This window comes from Podarcis pityusensis (assembly GCF_964106645.2).
Source record: "Podarcis pityusensis genome assembly, chromosome: 10".
Taxonomy (NCBI): Eukaryota; Metazoa; Chordata; class Lepidosauria; order Squamata; family Lacertidae; genus Podarcis; species Podarcis pityusensis.
Window position 1 is genome coordinate 14,268,652 of NC_138035.1, and position 22,103 is coordinate 14,290,754.

General features: G+C 44.4%; 1 protein-coding gene across 1 annotated transcript in view; it reads right to left on the reverse strand.

The window, feature by feature from the left end:
- Positions 1-22,103, reverse strand: part of SOX5 (SRY-box transcription factor 5) — a 764,489-nt gene that overhangs the window by 599,003 nt on the left and 143,383 nt on the right. The window contains exon 2 of the mRNA XM_081022783.1: positions 10,047-10,226. The gene's annotated coding sequence lies outside the window, so the exon portion shown is untranslated. The remainder of the gene's footprint in view (positions 1-10,046; positions 10,227-22,103) is intronic.

Consider the following 22,103-nt stretch of genomic DNA (forward strand, 5'->3'; position numbering starts at 1 on the left):
TGAAGGGTGCTTAAGTTTAAGTGAGGATTTATAGTTCTGCTATATTTTTAGTTTGGTAGGGATGATTTTTGCCCAAGGCAGGTTAAAGAAGAGGATTTTTTTTCCCCAAGGAAGAAAGCTTTCCTCAAAGGGATTAAAAAGCTAGTTAAATGACCATCACGAAGGTCATTATAGCAATAAGATATTTTTTTCAAAAAAAAAATTTTTTTTTTTAACTCTGGCAGTCTCTCACTCTCTTGGATTACTTTGATATTTTACTTTTCTGACTTAAGAGAATAAGAACATTCGTGATTTTTCCAAGTAAGCAGCTATAGCTTAACTTAGTGGTTATCCCCCAGCCAATCAGGATGTTAAAGGGCTCCCCTCCCATCGTATAGTAATATGGGCCAAAGTATATATATATATATAAATATTTCTCAAAAACCCTTTTAGGTCATTATGCCAGGGAGTTATTAGGTTGGAAAAGAGCTTCTAGGCAAATGATGCAATTCACGAACCTTTTACACCAGAAATAATGGTTGGATTATTTCTGCCTCACAAGCAGTCTTGAGGTCTTGATTTCTTTTTTATTTTTGGAGTTCCTACACAAAAGGCAATGTTCCTTTGCTGTTGAGTAATAACACAGAACAGTTTAAAAGGTGAAAGGAACCTCAACACTGAATAGGGAGATTGTAATTAAAGTTACAAACGTGGTAATGAGAGCAGGTTGTTTTGAATTGGGGAAAGAAGATCTTAATTTTCTCCTTAGGATTCTTTCTTCCCCTGACCACCCCTCCCTTCTTTGTTCACATTGTTATTTTCCGCTGCCAAGGATGCCCAATTCTTCTAAGTCCCCTTTATGCTTAATTATGTGTAGGTAAGGATGCAGGTTAGATTTGGTTTGGGTCATGCTTTAACACAGGGGTAGGCAACCTAAGGCCCGGGGGCCAGATGCGGCCCAATTGCCTTCTCAATCCGGCCCATGGATGGTCCAGAAATCAGCGTGTTTTTACATGAGTAGAATGTGTCCTTTTATTTAAAATGTATCTCTGTGTTGTTTGTGGGGCCTGACTGATGTTTTTACATGAGTAGAATGTGTGCTTTTATTTAAAATGCATCTCTGGGTTATTTGTGGGGCATAGGAATTCGTTCATTTCCCCCAAAAAAATATAGTCCGGCCCACCACATGGTCTGAGGGACAGTGGACTGGCCCACAGCTGAAAAAGGTTGCTGACCTCTGCTTTAACACAAACCTACCCGATTTGCACTTCCTACAACAATTTGCAAACCAAAACCCAACTACCCTTCAAAATCCATGCTTCTTTCATCATTCTGGCATCAAGAAATATCTGAAATAATTACATCACTTCTTTAGGCCTTCCCATAACTGTCATTGCTAAATATGTGGACTGATCACATGAAAAGCTTGTCACTCTAAAGAACTTTTCTCATGGATGTTGGCTGCAGCTAGGGCTTCAATAGCCCAGCAATGGAAAACCTTGAAAAATGTACGTTTGTCTTCATATTATAAGAACTTAGAGAGCTGTTGCAGAAAATAATTTTTCAACATCGTTCTCTAGCCAGATATATATATGTATATGTTAGGGGAAAGTTTGCATAGAAATGTGAAAGCATATTAGTAGATTCAGGTAGGTAGCCGTGTTGGTCTGACGCAGTCGAAATAAAAATAATAATAAATAAAAAATTGTCTTATAGACCAACTAAGTTTGTTCTGGTATAAGCTTTCATGTGCATGCACACAGATATTAGTGGAAACTGCTTGCAAGAAGGTGTTGATTTGGCAGAATTGTAGACAAAGATGTATTTATTAAGAGAAAATGCAAAAATGCGGAGAGCTGGAAAAAATGAGAAATAGAGGGAAATTATAATTGACACTCGGCCAATTTCCTCAATCTCATGTCTGGCTAGTGGGGGACCGTGCTGATGGGAGAAGTTGTGCAGCTTCGCTGACCTTGCCCCCCATATCTAGAGGGAAAACCATGGGTCGGTGCCCTGCTGTGTTGCCCCGTGGTTCTGCAGAACCCCCTGTGAATTGGACTTTGCTATATTTGAGACCCTCTTGAACAGAGAAGGTTGGTCCATTAGTGCATTGGGGCACTGCCTTACCAATCTCAGTCTGCAAATCTTAGCCATGGAAGGAAAGGGGCACACACAGAGAGAGAAAGCGGTGGTTTTGCACGCACACACAGGGAATGAACCTATCACATACAGAGAAAGGGGCAATTACATACACATGCACACTCCCAGAGCTTGCCATCTGTCCGGTGCAGGTCAGCGATAAAACTGGTGTCAGTGAAATTAACTCTTTATGCAAAGAAACCAAGTGATCACAGCAACTCTTCCCCGTAGGTCTTGCCACAATGAGGCAGTCACGAAAACTGAAGGTCCCCACCTTCCCACTGCTCTGTAAGGCTCCTTCCCCAGCACCCTAAGGCTCTGCTTTCTTGCTATTCATTACCCTGTCCTTTTCATTTCTCTGTGTGTTCTAGGAGACCAAGGATATGGGGAGCTGGTCGCAGCAGGAGGGGGAGACTTCCTGGCTTCTTCAGCAGCCTGCTTCATCTCTATCTCCCCCTCCTCTCCTGCATATAATTCTGGACTGCTCTCTGCCACAGCGTCTTCCTGCTCACTAAAGACTGTTGCCCCTTCAGCCTCCAACACCTCCTCCTCCCAGTCTTCTCCCTCTGACCTCTCATCATCGCCACACCACCAACCCCCTGGCTCTGAACCTTCTTCCCCTGGGGGTTTCCCAGATGGTGTCTCCTACCACTCCTCTGAATCTAGCCAGTGCTTTTTTCTGGGGGGACAAAGGGGAACGCATAGCCCTAAACATTTTGTGAATCTAAATTTAGCTTCATTGAGGGGCAGTATTTCAATATGAGTAGGAAAATGAGAGTACCCCTAAACGTTTTTTTAAGAAGAAAAGCACTGGATCCAGTCAGTCCTCGACACTTACATACATTCCTGGTGTGGTCCTTCACTTTAGTCTCAGTGTTATCATTATATAATTCAGTAGGGAGGACAGGTGGAGGGCAAAACCAGAATTAGTTGACTCTACCCTGTGATTAGGGACGCGGGTGGCACTGTGGGTTAAACCACAGAGCCTAGGACTTGCTGATCAGAAGGTCGGTTCGAATCCCCGTGACGGGGTGAGCTCCCATTGCTCGGTCCCTGCTCCTGCCAACCTAGCAGTTCAAAAGCACGTCAAAGTGCAAGTAGATAAATAGGTACCGCTCCAGCGGGAAGGTAAACGGCATTTCCATGTTAGTCATGCTGGAAGCGAGATGAGCGCCGCAACCCCAGAGTCGGTCACGACTGGACCTAATGGTCAGGGGTCCCTTTACCTTTTTACCCTGTGATTGGCTCTGGCGCCACCTGCTGGTGGCCTCCCTGTCCTCCACCCTACTAGTTCCAATGAACACCAGCCATCTCAGCTCTTAAAACACCTTGGCCTTTTCCTCCATCTTCTTCCCATGCCAGATGCAATATGTCTTTTTGACTTGCCACGTCCATTTCTCTTAGCCTCATTGACTTCCACCTAATCACAACTGAGCTTCTTGGAAGCCTTTTTAACAGGGTCAATCAAGAAATTATGGGCAATTCGCATTTAAATAGATATTCCAAAAAAATGCTGATCATGGGGGGCGGGTGTCTGTTTTTGTCCCAGAGATCAAATAAAATATTACATTTGGGGGTGGGGGAGCTGTGGTACAAAGAAGAAAACAAAGGAAACGGTAACAATGTGGCCAAGCAGCTCGAATCTTCTAATTTATGTAGAATGGATTATTACTTCGACAACTTGACCCCGGGCAAAAGTTCCTCAGCTGAGAAGATTTACAATCTAATTATGCAGCAAGTTCTGCTGTGGCAGTTTGGGTCTTCTATTACATTACATTACATTAGCTAAAATAGCTGCTTCCTCACTCTCTTGGTGTTCCATGCACTCCAATCGTCTGCATCTTTCTACTCTTTGGCTGCTTTTAGTTAAAATATACATATTTATGCTGATGCCTTCTTGCTCTCAACAGCAGCCGCGGGATTAAGCAGTTGATGCTTTACATGTTCTGCAATTTGGGAACTCCCTCTCAGCTGAGTGACTTTAAAGGACCATCAAAGTATTTTTCATAATTTTTCCAATGACCATTTTCGCTCCCCCTACCCCAACTTGTCCACAAATAACTCCATGAAAAAGCCTGGAGCTAAGATCTGTTTTGTTTTCCTGTGATTCTTCCCTAGTTCACTATAGGGCATAGCAACACTGGGATTCTTTTTGCTCCTAAATATATTGCACAGTATGGGGCTTCCAGCATACAAAGACACCTGAATATTGTTTTAGACCACACAGCCATCAAACCTGGCATTGGTTATTCTAGCTGGTGGTGGCTAGGGGTGAACGAGGGTCATCTAAGTCCAACCTCCTGCAACGCAGGAATGTCAATTTTGCACATATTCACTCATCAATCTGTTTCATCCCATATCCACATTAACCCAATGTGCAGCAGAATTCATATTTAATAATAATAATAATAGGCCGGGCTCAGGGCAGCTAACAAGCAATTATAAAAACAAGTTGAATGAATACAATTTAAAAACAAGATTAAAATACAACATGAAAACATTAAAACACAGCTTCATCACAGGAGGAGAAAGGAAAAAAGAAAGGGGGGGGAATCAAATTGACTCCAAGCCAAAGGCCAGGCGGAACAACTCTGTCTTACAGGCCCTGTGGAAAGAAATCAGATCCCGCAGGGCCCTGGTCTCATGAGGCAGAGCGTTCCACCAGGCTGGAGCCAGAGTTGAAAAAGCCCTGGCTCTGGTTGAGGTTAATCTAACTTCCTTAGGACCAGGGACCTCTAAGGTGTTGTTATTTATGGACCTTAAGGTCCTCCGTGGGTCATAGCAGGAGAGGTGGTCCCATAGGTACGAGGGTACTAGGCTATGAAGGGCTTTAGAGGTCAAACCAGCACCTTAAATCTGACCCTGTACTCTACCGGGAGCCAGTGCAGCTGGAAAAGCACTGGGTGAATAGGCTCCCATGGCAGGGACCCCGTGAGGAGCCTCGCTGCAGCATTCTGCACCCACTGGAGTTTCTGGGACAGCTTCAAGGGTAGCCCCACGTGCAGCGAGTTACAATAATCAAGCCTGGAGGTGACTGTTGCATGGATCACTGTGGCCAGGTTGGGGTGGGAAAGGTAAGGGACCAACTGCATTCAAATGTATTTTATCAAAACATACAGATTTGTGCACGTATTTTAGCTTATCATGTGCATTTTAAGACACTTCAGTAGGCTTTTTGAGCTAAGCACTATATCACAAAATTTAGAGTAGTGTGAAATCTAAAGGATAATTATGTTTGATCCATATATTCATCCTAGGAAGTGCTCCTCTAGTAAGTTCGCTCTGGAATACACGGAAACTGAATTCTTCAAATATCCACCACTCAGAATAGCCACTCAATGGTAAGCTAGCTCTGTATACATATTTGATTGCATGCAGAAAATTCATTTCTACTCCACAGGTCTCATGTGGAATGCTTACTCCTTACTCCAAGGGTATCCAGTCATCTGGGAGTACATTTGGAAATCTAAGAGACTGCAGCAGGCCCCACAAAATGCCCAGATAGAATTACTAATAGCAATGTGCAGCACTGCCAGCACCCCATAGCAGGCAGAACACCTACATGCCTACAAAAATAATAAACCGCAATGGAAGCAAGCTCCCCAGAAGCAAGCAATCAACCCCAAATCAGACAGTAGTGTCCCCACACTTGATAGCATCATGTCCTGCCTCCACTTTATCCTTGAATTCTGACAATCCCAGATAAATGTTCAAAATGTCCAAAACCTCGCAGATGCACCTGTGAATGCTGACTAACTCCCAAATGTGTTTATCAGCATTTATTTCTGTATTTCCCTATTTTTCAGACATATACCAAGGAGTCAAATTTAGGTGAATTTTAACATTCACCAACACTAGTCTGAATCTTCAGACAATTACAAAAAAAATCATAAAATCATCTTTGTTGGCTTTCACATTTGTTGCTCAACAAATTTCAGAAAACTTCCTTCTTCCCTCTCCCTTTCTTACGGTAAATGTCATCAATTTAGCAAATGTTGACATTTACCATCATTTATGGGGCCTACACTTCCCAACATGGGAATTGTGCCAGCAGGGAGTGTGATCATCAGAGAGCCCAATGTAGTTCTGATGCTCTGTTTCCTATAATGCCTTGGCTTTCTTCGTGCACTAGGAAGCATCCTCCTCCAAGCATTTAAGAGATCAAGGGGAGAAATTATGATGCTATTAGGTGCTTTTAATAAGGATGCAATCTATGACATGCCTAGGATTGCATTGTAAATCTTGTCCTCATCCACAGCTAACAGATATGTTCCATGTCACAGATGTACTGTAAATGTTAAAGACAAACCTCACAATATGAAGCATTTCTAACATTTACCGCTGGCCTCCTAAAATAAATCTTAAGAATAACTGGTAAAAGTCAACATTCACCAGTTCATTTGTAAATAGATATTGGCTATAATCCCCACTCACCCATAGAAAGCAAGGAGTTGGAAGTTCCAAGTTCTAAGGAACAACATTTGGTTTTTAGGCAGTCAAAATACCGAAAAGAAAGAAGTGGTTCTTTCCCAACGGCTGGCAACCTCTGTCGCACCAAAGGCCTTAAAGTCAAAGTCAAAGTGAGCCATTACTCTGTGACCCTTAATTATTCAGAAATAGTTTAGCAACTGGCAGAAATACTTTATCCTCCCTATAAAGTATGCATTTTGCTGTCTAGATACGTGACCCCCACTGATGGGTGAAAAGTGATTTCTTGTTTGATAAACTCACTTAGAAGTGAAGGCTGATTAATTGCAGTTAGGAGTCAAAGGTGAATCAGAGAGCTGCTGGAAATAAAAAGAAACCTTTTATATAAGATGATATATTCAAATATATACTGATGTAAAATACCACTCTGTGATTGTCAATAAAATGGGGGCACAGTGTCCTTCAGACCACAAGCTGAACACTTTGGATTATATAATTTTTTTAAAAATGGGAGTTTTCCTTCATGAGCTATGCATAAAGCTTGGTCTGTAATGCAGCAGAATGAAGTGGTAGAGTCCTGAGGTGGAGCGGACAGTACCACTTCAGATTGCATGTGGAGGTACACCATTTACAAAAGGTTCTCCCAACTAAAGCAAACCAACCCCATACTGGAAGAAAAATACCTTACAAAGAAAATGGTTCTAAGTCAGGCCTAAGTCTGTTCTGGTTCAGTGTGAGATTTCTACTTGCAGGGAGACTGGTCAGCATTCAGAAATGATTTTACCCACCTCCCATCTGAAGTGGAACAATCCATTGCACCACCTCATCTTATTCCATGCACATGCCAAGTCTAAGGTCTAACCCTCACTGGGTGGTAAACCTATCTTGACTGTACCACCTTGGACTCATGAGGGCTCATGATCAAATGTTCCTTTATTTTATTTTACTTTTTAAAAAACAACCTTACCTACAGAAAACTAGCCTGTCAGTGTGAAGGCTAAACTAGAAACCTACTCAAAGAGATGCTACATTTCTACATGAAGGGAATTCTTGTGTGGAATAGCATTTTGTCAGATGAGGCCCCCATTTGGTGCCTGAGGTGGTACAGATCAGGTACAGGATTATCTGAAAAGGATTAAGCCTCAGGTAGACTGCCTGTGTATACAAAGAGACAGAGAATAGTTGGTTGTGGTCATGAAAGGCCAAAAGCACCTCAGACCCAGAATAGCTGAGAAGAATGCTTCTCACTTTTGAATTATGGTGCTGGAGGAGACTCTTGAGAGTCCTATGGACTGCAAGAAGATCAAACCTATCCATTCTGAAGGAAATCAGCCCTGAGTGCTCACTGGAAGGACAGATCCTGAAGCTGAGGCTCCAATACCTTGGCCACCTCATGAGAAGAGAAGACTCCATGGGAAAGACCCTGATGTTGGGAAAGATGGAGGGCACAAGGAGAAGGGGACGATAGAGGGCGAGATGGTTGGACAGTGTTCTTGAAGCTACCAACATGAGTTTGACCAAACTGCGGGAGGCAGCGGAAGACAGGAGTGCCTGGCATGCTCTGCTCCATGGGGTCACGAAGAGTCAGACAGACTAAACGACTAAACAACAACAACAAATTCTTCTCACATCAGCTAAGAGACGTTTCCTATCTAGGTACCAAACTAGCAACACACGAAGCTTGCATGGAAAGGTATTCTTCACTGCTGCCCCCAGCTGTGGAGGAATATTCTTCCTATGGAAGACAATGGGTAGGCCAAATGCAAATTAGCAGTCTATAAAGCCCTCAGTGAGCTTTCTTTACTTGAAGGATCACCTTACTGCAGAACAGGAACTATTACAAAAGTGCCACATATTGTCTGTTCTGCACTTGTAAGCAACCAATCCGTTAGTGTGGCAACACCTACTCTCTGAAATTCCCCGCCTATTCACACAACACAGTTCTCTTCATTGCACTGTATCTTTATAGCAAAGTATAGTGAGGAACACTGAGACACTGATGTGACTTCAAGGCTGGATTACTACAATGCACTCTGTGTGGCCTTCTCTTGTGGTTGTTTTGGAAACAGCAGTTAGTGTCGAATGCTTTAGCATGATTGATGTCAGGAGTGAGATCCCAGCACTGTATCACACCTCTGCTCAAAGATCTGCCCTGGTTGCTGAGCCAGCTTCAAATCTTACTAGTAGTACATAAAGCCCTTAACAGTATGGAACCAGTAAACGTCTCTCAAGTCTTGTCCCTTATGTATCTGGTTTACCACCTAGATCTGCACAACTTGCACTCTTGCACAATACAATGTTCACTCCACATCTGTTAGGAGTTTAGCATTCAGTGTACCAACAGCAGACACATCTATTTTGTTGTTTCAGACTCCTGGTAAAAACAATTCCTTTTTGGGAAGCCTACCTGAGCATGTGGGTTAGAAGCGGGTGGTGCTGTGGTCTAAACCACAGAGTCTAGGCCTTGCCAATTGGAAGGTCGGTGGTTCGAATCCCTGTGACGGGGTGAGCTCCTGTTGCTTGGTCCCAGCTCCTGCCCACCTAGCAGTTCGAAAGCACGTCAAAGTGCAAGTAGATAAATAGGTACCACTCCAGTGGGAAGGTAAACGGCATTTCCATGCGCTGCTCTGGTTCGCCAGAAGCAGTTTAGTCATGCTGGCCACATGACCCAGAAAAACTGTCTGCGGACAAATGTCGGCTTCCTCGGCCAGGAAAGCGAGATGAGCACCACAACCCCAGAGTCGTCCGCGACTGGACCTAACTGTCAGGGGTACCTTTACCTTTACCTGAGCATGTAAACAAGTTTGGCATACTTGTTTTTATTTTTTTCCTGAACTTATTTGCATATTGCTAATTGCTATAAACTGTTTCACATACACTGCTTAGAGGTTCTTTGCTTATGTGGTTGATGAGTTCCTCAAATAAACAAAAACCAAACTCAGGACTGGGTTTCAAGAGTCCATCTCAGGTACAAAACCCACTGAGAGGCCTTGGCAAAACCTCTCGGGTAGGATTGCCATACATCTGGAGTTTCCTGGACCCAGGCAGTATTCGGGCCTCGTAAACAGTATCCGAGCAGAAATCACTGAAATGTCTGGGAAAATCCGGTCGTATGGCAGCCCATTTCGGAAGCGTAGATTTTGGCAAATTTCATCAAAAATAGCTCAAAAACTCTCTTTTTTTCCTTTTGAGATTTTTGAAATATGGCAACCCTATCTCAGTGAACATACGTTGCAAGGGTGTTGCAGATATGTTACACCGCTGGGAGCTCCCTGATGGAAGGAGGACAGGTTCCAAAGGCAAGTTATCACCACCCTTCTCATTCCATAATCTTTTACACCTTCTGCCCTTCAAATGTCATGTGTGACAGAAAACAAGAGGTTTGTTCCATACCATCAACCCAATAAAACAGAGGATCGTGCCTCAAAACAGAATGTATCATTATATCAGAGAGGAAAACACAAATCATGGTCATATAGGAAATATTCAAGCGGAATCACCTTATCCAGTTTCTGCTTTTGCATTTTCATATCGGACACCTCTGCGATGCGCGCCCTTCACAATATGCGCAGTGGGTTTGTTTGCGTTGTCCTACCCAATAGCACTGAGCTGTAGGTTTTCCTATTCTTCACAGTCTTCAAAGCACGGTAATGGGAACGGAGTCATTAGCAGGAAAAGGGCTAAAAAACAAACAAAAAAAAACATATCTGTGAGCATTTTGTATACATTTTGCCATCCCAAATCTTAGCCAAATAATCATATCAGTTCAGTCAGTTGCAGCGCCATTCTAACTATGTCTACTCAGAAGTAAGTCCTGCTAAATGACTCCCAGTTAAGCAGGATAAAGATTGATGGTTTAATTGATACAACCTGCATAAACACTGGATCTGAAGGAAAGAGCCTTTGCTTCGGAGATGATGTATTTGTGCGTCACAGCAATCATCAACTTACAGAGGTGTTTTGAGTCTCTAATGATTGGGTTCGTCTGTATTTAGCAGGATTAGGGTGGATGTTTCAGTCTACCATCATTCCAAGTCTTCCTCTGGGAAGGAAACTTAGCAGCAGCCACAATTCCACCCCTGCTACTGTGCCACTAAAATGGCAGTCCGCCCCCCCCCCCCCCGTTTGTCACCTGAGAATGGGGTGTGTCAGGATCCTCCACACAACTGGGGATCCTGACCAATCAGGATCCCTGCTGATGTGCTGGAATTCTGGACTCATGGGGCCAGTGTTAGAAACTCAGACATATAAGCTAGACACCAAATGTCTCCTTAAACCAAGGTAGCGATCACCAAAACGGAACGTCTAGTTGCCATTTTGGGGCAAGTTGGCTCTAAAGCAGTGTTTCTCAACCTGTGGGTCCCCAGATGTTGTTGGACTACAACACCCATCCTGCCTGACCACTGGTCATGCTGGCTAGGGATGATGGGAGTTGTAGTCCAACAACATCTGGGGACCCACAGGTTGAGCAAGTCTTATCCCCCCCCCAAAAAAAATGATAGACTGGCTGTGATTGATTCTCAGTTAAACATCTGGTTAGTTCAGAAGACAACCTTGCGCTAGTTAAGAGCTTTGAGAACTGAAACAGGAAAAGTCACTTGATCGAGGCACAGTCAACATATATACAGTGGTACCTCAGGTTAAGTACTTAATTCGTTCCGGAGGTCCGTACTTAACCTGAAACTGTTCTTAACCTGAAGCACCACTTTAGCTAATGGGGCCTCCTGCTGCTGCTGCGCCGCCGCTGCACGATTTCTGTTCTCATCCTGAAGCAAAGTTCTTAACCTGCAGCACTATTTCTTGGTTAGCGGAGTCTGTAACCTGAAGCGTAGGTAACCTGAAGCGTATGTAACCTGAGGTTCCACTGTACTGGCCTATTTCGACCTCTTTTTCTTAAGGGTGACATGGACGCATTCATAACATAAGAACATTCTTCACAACCGTGAGCGCGGTAGTGGAGTGGGGTAAGTGAAGACAAGCGTCAACAATTAACTATAATGTTCACTGCTCCTGCTCAGGCTGCACAGAAAAAGCATTTGGGTTCCTGAAATTCATCCCAACTGTGCAGATAAAATATTAAGGGTAGAATTCTACAGGATGTGGCATTAATGTGTTAAAACAGTTAAGATCCAATGGTCCCCAGGCAGGCACCTCCAGATGGTGGAGACGCCAGGCAGCATCCTTCCACCCGTGCATCTTCACTTGGTTGCAAGTGGCTGATAGCCAGGCGCTAAATGCGCCCGGTGCCTTGCTAATTTCAAACACTGCATGGGGCTTAAAGACCCCTTGCTCACCAACAAAGTATGGTATGCCTCTCGTCCATTTGCCAAGGAAAGACACAGGTCTCTTGGGACCAGATTTTGTGTGTTGTTTCCCCCATTAGTCTACATTGTGTGTCTAAGTTAAATAAAAGTTTGCAGTCGTCTAAATGGCAGCCATCCTCTGAATTGCCAAAAATGTGTAGCAGCAAGTTTTGCTGCTATTCAGTGCAGAGGAGGGAGAGGGGAGATTGCAATCTATTTCCCAACCTGAGTCATTTATCCCCTATTAGATAAAAGTATAATAGACTATACCAAAAGGGTCACTGGCCTTCCATTTAATGATATTGCCAGCACCAATCTACATTTTTTCTTTCTCCCGGCTGCATCCCACAACACAGAATAAATGGCTGATCTCTTCACAATAACAGCTGATTTCTATTTATTAAGCTAAAAAGGTCACCATTTTCTACGGCTAGGCCGCCCCGCACTATTGATAATTTTATGCATAAACAAATGGCAAATTTGTGCCACATAAATATGCATTAGCAATTACTTTTTCTCCGGGCAACGCTCACCGCATGCAAATGCGTCCCCCTGGTAGGGCTGGGTGGCTTTTGTTTTAGCTCTTGAATGGCCAAACAAAAGAGCACAATAATAATAATAATACACTGATTTTTTAAAAAAATAAATAAAAAATAAATGCCAGTCAATAGGAAATGCTAATGCAAAGGTAAATGGCAAGAAACTTGCTTGAAAGGAAGAGAAGAAAGAAAAAGAGAAAAAGCAACAAACAAACGTAATGAAAGGGGGGAGAGTATTGCATATGGGCGGCTCTCAATTTTACACCTATTTCAACAATTAAAAAAAAAAGAAAGAAAGAAAGAAAAAGAAAATCCTGAAATGGCTAAATTGCTCTTGAAATGGTAACAGACAGACTGGCATTAAACCAGACACCAGATGGAGGAAGGAGAAAAATACATACAAGTTGAATAAACACCAAAGAGGACACAAGCGCACATGGGGGGGTGAGGGAGAAAAAGGGAAAGGAAAAGGTTGGGGATGCATACGCAGAGTTTTGAAGGTAATTAATGCAATTCTGGAGTTGTCACAGATCTGTTCCTGTTTCTGGGTGTTTCATTTTTTAAAAAAAAGTGGAAAATATAGCCAAGCATCAAGAAGTTGCTGTCTGAAAAGCAATCGACTTTATTGCAATTGATTGAGATGATTATCTGCATGCACTTGTTTAAAAGTTGTTTGTTTTTTAAAATTGATCAGCGTCACACAAAAATAAAGTAAAAATGCAGTGGGACAGATTGGAAACAGTAAATCCATAATAACAGGGTCCAATGAGATGGCTCTGGGAAAAGCCAGGGCAAAAAGATATATTCACAAGACGTCTGAAGAAACATCCTATTGGGGCCTTAGCTCTTGACACCTTGCCATTATCTTTTAGGCAAACTAACCCAAGTTGTAGGTGAGTATGATGATGCTTCACTTGAAAGTGGAGGAGCTCCAGCTTCATTAATCTGTATGATGGGTGGAAAACCTCAAGTCCGAGGGCCAAAAAAGACCCCAGGGCCTCAGGACTCGCCCTCGCTCTATTTCCCTCCCTCACTAGATCCAGCAGGACTCCTCTTATTCTGGAACAGGACCTATCCCAGATTTCGAGGAGGACTTGTTGGAATCTGCCATGGGTCCCACCAAGTTCTGGAAAGTCTTAGACCATGTAGGTTAAATCACAGAGCCTAGGACTTGCTGATCAGAAGGTCGGCAGTTCGAATCCCTGCGACGGGGTGAGCTCCCATTGCTCGGCCCCTGCTCCTACCAACCTAGCAGTTTGAAAGCACGTCAAAGTGCAAGTAGATAAATAGGTACCGCTCCGGCGGGAAGGTAAACGCCGTTTCCATGCGCTGCTCTGGTTCGCCAGAAGCGGCTTAGTCATGCTGGCCACATGACCCGGAAGCTGTACGCCGGCTCCTTCGGCCAATAAAGCAAGATGAGCGCCGCAACCCCAAAGTCAGTCACGACTGGACCTAATGGTCAGGGTTCCCTTTACCTTTAATAAGGTACCCTAATTGATTGATTGTGGTTTTATGTAAACTGTGTTACTTTCATTGTTGTTAGCCACTCTGAGCCCGGCTTCGGCTGGGGAGGACAGGATATAAATAAAGTTTTATTATTTTATTATTATTATTACCCAAGCACAGAGAGAGCATTGCAAATTCCAAAAGGATAGTCATTTAGCTTCTTGCAGCTAAATGAACAATGCATGCTGCGCCACTTAAACAACCATAGATAACATTGCATGACATACGAGCCAGTTCTTAGGGGCCAAGGCAGTTCCTGCCCCCATGGTTTGTTTTTTAGGGGACTGGGCCCCCCTCAGTCCTCAGAGGGTGTTCGGCTCTGCCCCAGGCTCCTCACAACTACACACATGATGTTGCGCACATGACATCAGGACAATGTGGGGGCCGCCTCCATCCACGTGAGAAGATGGCGCCTCTGTTGCATGATAATAGCTTTTATAGATCACACCACCTCAAAACATCTTCCACTATGAAATTAGTTAACTGTTATTAATGTGTTCTTTCATTAAGGTGTTAAGGGCTCTTAGCTCACTCTCTAGATCTCAGTGAAGCCTATAGTTTTGTGCCAGACTCCAGATGCAGTTTGGGAAGTTGTCCAGAAATCCACTCCCAAAATTCAGAAGGCTGGGCTTCTCTCCCAGCCTTCACCAAATGCTACAATTAATGGAGGGTATCTGAAATATAACACTGGCAAAGCGCTCACAAGACACTGTTTTAATCCCATATCCCTATCTTTGAGTAGAAGAGATTGCTACTGAAGTCACATTATCTTCACCGCCTGCTCTAAATAGATCTGTCTTAAATAAATCTCCATATATTATGTCATTCTTCCATAAAGCCTTGGACATGAGAACCAAGAATGCTGAGTCTCTCAACTCTCCTAGCCCAATATTCTCTCTATTGAAATATATAGACACCCGGAGGAGCCACAGATACTGCTACCAAAACCTTTCAAAAAGGTTTCTCCCTATTAGCTGTAGCTTTCTGGTGGGAAATAATTAGAAGGAAAAAACAATGTGCCAAACTGATGCACAGCATTCACGCAAATGTTAAATGCTGTTGAAAAATGCCTGTTTCTCAGAGCTTTGGGTACTTTTTTGCAAAAATATTGCCTTCATTCACTCTCGTGCTCAACTGCCTTCACTTGTTCTTTGTGATATCACTGCAGTGCCTACAGAGCATTGAGATGATATGCCATTCACTGCGGGGTCCCTGACTGGTTATGTGGAGTCATGACATCATTCTCTTAACTGCTTGAACCCTGATTGGCCGATCCATGAAAAAGAAGGCTGTAGCAACAAGGTGGGGCACAGTGCCACAGTAGCAGCAGCAGCCAGCAAAGCAATGGGACAGGATGGAGTAGAAAGACAAAACCCGCCTAATCATTATTTTCCAGGAACACTTTCTACCCCATTTGCTATTGTCTGTCCAAAGATCAAAACTAGAGAACATTTGGCACAGACCTGGAGACCTAACGGGAATGGAATCCGAGTCCACTATGTTTTAAAATTCTATTCTAATTTTTCCAGTTCAAAGTGACTAAAAGCAGAAGAAAACAAAAATAACTCAACACAATTTGTAAGTCCTCAGAGCATCGACGTATCGGCTGCTTCTCTGCTAACTGTCCAGCAGAGCGATGGCACTTAACAAATACTAATTGCTAACCATGGAGTCTAAAGCAACTGTGTGTCTTTCTATTGAAGCTTGTAAGAATAGCAAAGTGATGAATATGGGCTGTAGCTCAGTGGTTAGAGCATCTGCACTGCATGCAGAAAGTCCCAAGTTCAACCCCGCAAGGAAACGTAGGAGTGTCCCCTCTCTGAAAGCCTGGAGAGCTCCTGTCAGTCAGTGCAGACAACACTGTGCTACATGGCCCAATGGGTCTGACTCAGAGCAAGGCAGCTTTCTGGGTTAGGTAAAGGTAAAGGGACCCCTGACCATTAGGTCCAGTCGTGGTCGACTCTGGGGTTGCGGCGCTCATCTCACTCTATTGGCCGAGGGAGCCAGTGTACAGCTTCCGGGTCATGTGGCCAGCATGACTAAGCCGCTTCTGGCGAACCAGAGCAGTGCACGGAAACGCCGTTTACCTTCCTGCTGGAGGTACCTTCCTATTTATCTACTTGCACTTTTGATGTGCTTTCGAACTGCTAGGTTGGCAGGAGCAGGGAACGAACAACGGGAGCTCACCCCGTCACGGGGATTCGAACCGCCAACCTTCTGATCGGCAAGTCCTAGGCTCTGTGGTTTAACCCACAGCGCCACCCGCCTCCCTGCTTCCTGGGTTACTCATCTATAAAGACGCTAAAGCTGTTGTCTGTTTTCTATGGCAGCATCTGAAGCATTCCAGAGGGTTAATACATCTCTCGGCACATTTAGCATGGTGTATTGTTAAATATGTCTTTGATCCCCAACAAAAAGAAAAGAAAAAAGAATGAATGCATAGGTCTCCCGAGGTCAATCAGAACGAGGAAAAAGAAAGGAAAAGGCATGGACAGGTACGCTAAAGAGAAATAATGTCAAATTGTTTGATTGTCACATTTCGCACGCATGTTCCCACAGCCGATCTGACTTCATTTAGCAGGGTTAGGCTCCCTGTAACAGGAGGGCAATTATGACTGCATGGTCCGCAACACAGGGAGGGCACTTAAACCAAGAGAAAGGCAAATCCATTGGCCAACGGTTTATCTTGTTCACACCCAACTGAATGCAGTATTTAATTTTTCAACATTATTTTATTTTCTACGGCAATCGTGATGATTTAATAAATGCATTGCTTTGGAATGAAGAGCAGCAACAGGTGAAAGTGTTAGAGCAGGTTGAGAAACAGATCTTCCCCTGCATGCAATTAGATCTTACCACAGCATGTCTTTTGTTATCTTGCCGATAGAAGCAGTCAAGGTTTTTGCCTTCAAGCTAAAGATCTGAAAAGGGGGAAGGGGGGGAGTGGCGGGAGGGATTTTATTTTTTATTTTTTTGTTTTTGACATTGACAGCTTGTACGGAAGCAGTTTGGGGGCATAGCTGAATGTAAATCAGAAGGCAGGCTAGGAACACAATGATCGGCATTGTTTGTCTCTGAACCTCCAGCTTCAATGCCACACTGCATGTGTGGGTAAGAGTTCAAAAGAAGTCGGTCTTTAGAAGTTGCCGAACCACTCTGCATTTCATTGCAGAATGGATTTCAACGTGCAGGGTGTCGTCCCCCCACACCACCTCCTTACTTCAAAACTACAAGCCGTCCTAAGAGTTAAAAAAGTATTTTTTCTTATTCCCCGATTCCAGCCTCTGGAGCTATTATCATTTGAAACAGTAATCCTACGGCAGATTGACAGAGCTGTCATTGATAGAGAGTCTAAATACAGTGTTTAGGTAGTCTTATATGCCACACATAAGCAGAGTGGGGGGAAACCCCAGACAAATAATTGATAATACAACTGCTGGCACATCTGCATGATTGACTCCCAAGACAATCACATTGTTCCCCAGATGGCTTCTGCAACAGGATAACTATGGCATGTTGCAAAAAGTTTCGACTCTCAGAACTGAAACAAATGGTACGCTTCCTTCCCCCACCATTTGTTAACAATAATCATCACATGTCAAAAACCCTTAACATAAGAAGAGCCCTATTGGATCAGGCCAATGTCCAATCCTGTTCTCACAGTGGCCGGCCAGAAACCTATGAGAAGGCCACAAACAGAACCTGAGTGCAGCAGCACTCTCCTCACTCGAAGTTCCCAGCAACTGATATTCAGAGTCATATTTCCTCCAGCTTCCTTTCCCTGCGGAAATCGCCATTCTCTGCCTCTTGGCCCACCATCAGATATTCAGAAGTGTGTCACTCTTAAATAAGGGAATTCACTTGGGCGTTGGCTCAGTTGTAGAGCATGAACATCCCAGGTCCAGTCCATGGGATCTCCTCGTAGGACTAGGAATGTTCCCAATCTGAATTCCTGGAGAACCCCTGCCAGGCAACGTAGGCCCACTGAGATGGAAAGTCCAAAGTTGGTTTTATATGTACACTTACTTGGGATCAAGCTTTATGGGACATGGTAGGACTTCCTTTGGAGTGCAGGGAATTGCACTGTGTGGGAAACGAGGTGAGAACCAAGCAGTTGAATTAAAGGTGAAATGCAAAAAAAGCAAAGTTGGCCTTTTCCCAGGGACCCCAACACAGACTGCGTCCAATGAATGTGGACAACAGGAACACATGTCTCAGTCTTTGTACTAGAGCAAGTGTGCTTTTCTTTAAGCTAGGGATGGGGAGAAGATGGCCGCGCATCTTCTAGTAGCTCAGCGGGTCACCAAGAATCTCTTACTCCTAATTTTTCAACACTTACCTATCGCCCTTCCCCTGTAGCAGTGTTTCCCAAACTTTGGTCTCCAGCTGTTTTTGGACTACAAACCCCATCATCCCTAGCTAGCAAGATCCGTAGTCAGGGATGATGGGAACTGTAGTCCGAAAACAGCTGGAGATCCAAGTTTGGGAATGACCGCTCCCCGCATAAAACGGGGGGAGACCTTTGCGTGGACGCACGCAGCCCCTGGATCTGGAGCGGCTCCATCAGCATAGGCTTGGCTTCGCCTTCCCTCAGGTGGGATACCTGGAGGTCTCCGCCTACCCCAGTCAGTTGTCCAATCCCACCTGGGGGAAGCGTTGCCAAGGAGATCAGGCCAGGTAGGGGAGGGATTACCTGCCCACACAATAGAGGGAGGATCTTACCTGGGAATCCTCACTTGGCTCCAGAGCTTATCCCACCCTACCCACCCTCAGTTAATGCCTTATTTTGCAGGTTAACTTTTCTTCACAGCTATGCGGGCGCTGCTACGTTAAGATCGCTGTCAAAGGGCCGGAAAGGAATTTCCCTGCATTAGCAGGTTTCGCCTTTCCCGTAGCAAAACGTCACAATTTTGGCGGTATCAGGCCTTGGGCAGAATCCTTTTGTCCATCTTTCTCTTTGCAGCGGCGATACCAGGGTTCCCCGTTAAAGGGGTTTCTGAAGGGAGGCTTTGACCGTACGCCAAAAGGTCGTCATTGCTCTCCCCTGCGGCGGCGGCGTAACGGGGGCAGCTATCTCTGCTTGAACATATGTTCTCCAGAGCCGGCCCATCCCCCACACAAACACTGGATAACCCTGATGCTCCCTAGGTCCCCGGCTGGAGACTGGGGAGGGAGAACGCCCAATGCCTGCGCCAAGGTCTACCCACATTTGAAATTTAATAAAGTTGTGGCCAATTTAATCCCATAGCACGTTGTCTTGAGTCGTTATTCCACATGACGGGGGGGGGAGGCCGCTCGGGATCTGGGGACTCCGCCTGTCCACGCAAAGACTGCCCTATAGGCTTATAGACATTTTCAGCAGTCAAGAAGCAAAACCACACTTGAAATTTGCTGAGGATACTTGGCTTGTGCAATACCTTACCAAAGAAATCTGTTTGCATGCATCAACAATGTTGCTTATTATGGAAAGTTCTGCTTTCATCAGCAAGGAATATACCCCCACTCTGCTTTGTTGTAAAAGCCTCAAAATAGCATCCCAAGGAAGGCGGGGCGGGGGGACTCAGAAAATTACCAGTTCTACATTTCTGTCTTTCCCCCTTGCTGATGACTTTTGCCCGAATCCTTAACATTAATATCAAATGTTATGCTCGAAGCCGGGAAATGGGGAAAGCACTTTTCTTCTTCTCCTTCTTCCTGAGAAAGCTTTTAAATGCCTCATTTCCATCTCCTTAGCTGGTACGAGACTATTTCATAAGGAAATCAGTACACCTCCAAGCAACAGCTGATGAAAGTGTCCAGGGTTGAATTAGCTCACCAGCCTCAATCAGAAATGGCATAGAAGCAAACGCCATTTCTGGAAGGTAGCCCATAATAGCAGGCATAGGGCAGGTTTGACTGAAACTCCTCTTACTAAACTTTGCTGCACCTAATGTTTCCAGGATCAGTGGCTATGTTTTTTTCCATTTCTTTTTATCGGCAGATTCTTCTCACAGGGACAGAGTGATGTTCATCTCAGAGTTGTGCTTACGTGCTGATTTCAGGGGGCTTTGGCGGGTCAGCAAGAGTCAAGCGGGACTTGTTTCCAGGTTGACGACTGCCTCTTCGATGAGAGAGACTCCCAGCCCTCCCAGCAGATGTCAAGGCAATAATAATAATAATAATAATAATTTATTTATATCCCCCCTTCCCCAGCCGAAGCCGGGCTCAGAGCGGCTAACAACAGTAAAACGATAAAACATTCTAAAATCATTTCATTTTAAAATTAATAATAATAAAAAAATTTATTTATATCAATAAACAACTATTTTACTTTTAAAAGACAACCGAAGGCAGCCCTGTTTAGGGAAGTTTTTAATGTCTGATGCTGTATTGTTTTTAATGTTCAGTTGGGAGCCACCCAGAGTGGGCGGGGTATAAATAATTTATTATTATTATTATTATTATTATTATTATTATTACCTACAGTATTGTTTTCCTCAAATTGGGTCTAAAGGTAAAGGTAAAGGGACCCCTGACCATTAGGTCCAGTCACAGACGACTCTGGGGTTGCGGCGCTCATCTCGCTTTACTGACCGAGGGAGCCGGTGTTTGTCCACAGACAGCTTCCAGGTCATGTGGTCAGCATGACTAAGCCGCTTCTGGCGAACCAGAGCAGTGCACGGAAACGCCGTTTACCTTCCCGCCAGAGTGGTACCTATTGATCTACTTGCACTTTGACGTGCTTTCGAACTGCTAGGTTGGCAGGAGCTAGGACCGAGCAACGGGCGCTCACCCCATCGCAGGGATTCGAACCGCCGACCTTCTGATCAGCAAGCCCTAGGCTCTGTGGTTTAACCCACAACGCCAACCGTGCCCCCAAATTGGATCTACTAGACTCATTTTAAAAAAAGGAATGTGGACTGAACTTGCTTCTTGGGCCCCTCCAGGATTAGGGGCCCCAAAGCTCAAACTTCTATTAGTTTCATAATAGATCTGCCCCTGCAGGAGCCTATGAGTCAGTATAAATTCTTCATGCCGGGGGCTGCTTGAAGTTTGCAGGGAAAGGCCGTTGGAAGAAAGAAGCCTCTGATTTGCTGAGAACTGCGAGTGAGGAGAGTGCTGTTGCACTCAGGTTGTGCTGCTTGTGTTTGGCCACAATGAGAAAAGAATGCTGGACTCCATGGCGGATTTGGGGAGTGTGACTGGTTCGCCTGCACAGGGCGCTGAGCTGAGAGGGTGTCACAGGGGGGCACTGCAACAAGTACAAACAATGGAAAATGAAAGGCAGAGGGGTGCAGAATTGTGGTGTTGCATATTCTCCCCCACCCTGTCCAACCAAACCACCTCAAACCTCATATTTACAAGACTGCCTCTCCTGGTATGTCCCGCAGAGGACATTAAGGTCCATCAATAATTATAGTTTAGAGGTCCTGGGCCCTAAGGAAGTCAGATTATCCTCCGCCAGGGCCAGGGCCAGGGCCTTCTCAGTGATGGCTCCGACCTGGTGGAATGCTCTGTCCCATGAGACCAGGGCCCTGCAGGATTTAACTTCCTTCCACAGGGCCTGTAAGACAGAGCTATTCCACCTGGCTTTCAATTTGAACTTAGCCTGATCTTTTATTCCCCTTCCTTCCCTCCCCCTCCCCTTTTTATGAAGATTACCTGCTCTGGGATCCCACAGCTAATTCTCCCCTGGTCTCCTCGCTGGCCCAAATAGGAGTAATTTGGCCAGCTAGCCCTGGTGATCATCTAATATTTATTGGATGGATTTCCCCCCTAAATTGATTTTTGAATTCTGAATTTATTGTTATTCACGTTTTGTACTGTATTTTATGCTGTTTTTTATTGCATCAATTAAGTGTTTTAAATTTGTTGTTAGCTGTCCTGAGCCCGGCTTTCTGAACCGGGAAAGGCAGGGTATAAATTATTATTATTATTATCATTATCATTATTATTAAAATTAAAACCTACTAATTAAAACTTCAGCCGTGTGCTAAAACCAAAAGATGATCTAATCAAGGAGACGTCTAGGGAAGCTCAAAAACAGAGGAAGACAATGAAACCATCCCCATTCTTTGCTCCAGGTTTCCATGAATTAGAGAGCTGTACTGCTCCAGTTCATAGGGTTTCTGTCCTTACTACAGCTTTAGTATAGATCCAAGGTCACGAGTACATTAAGTGCCACTTTTGAGATGTCAAATCATTTTGTGTTGATACTCCCAGGCATTTT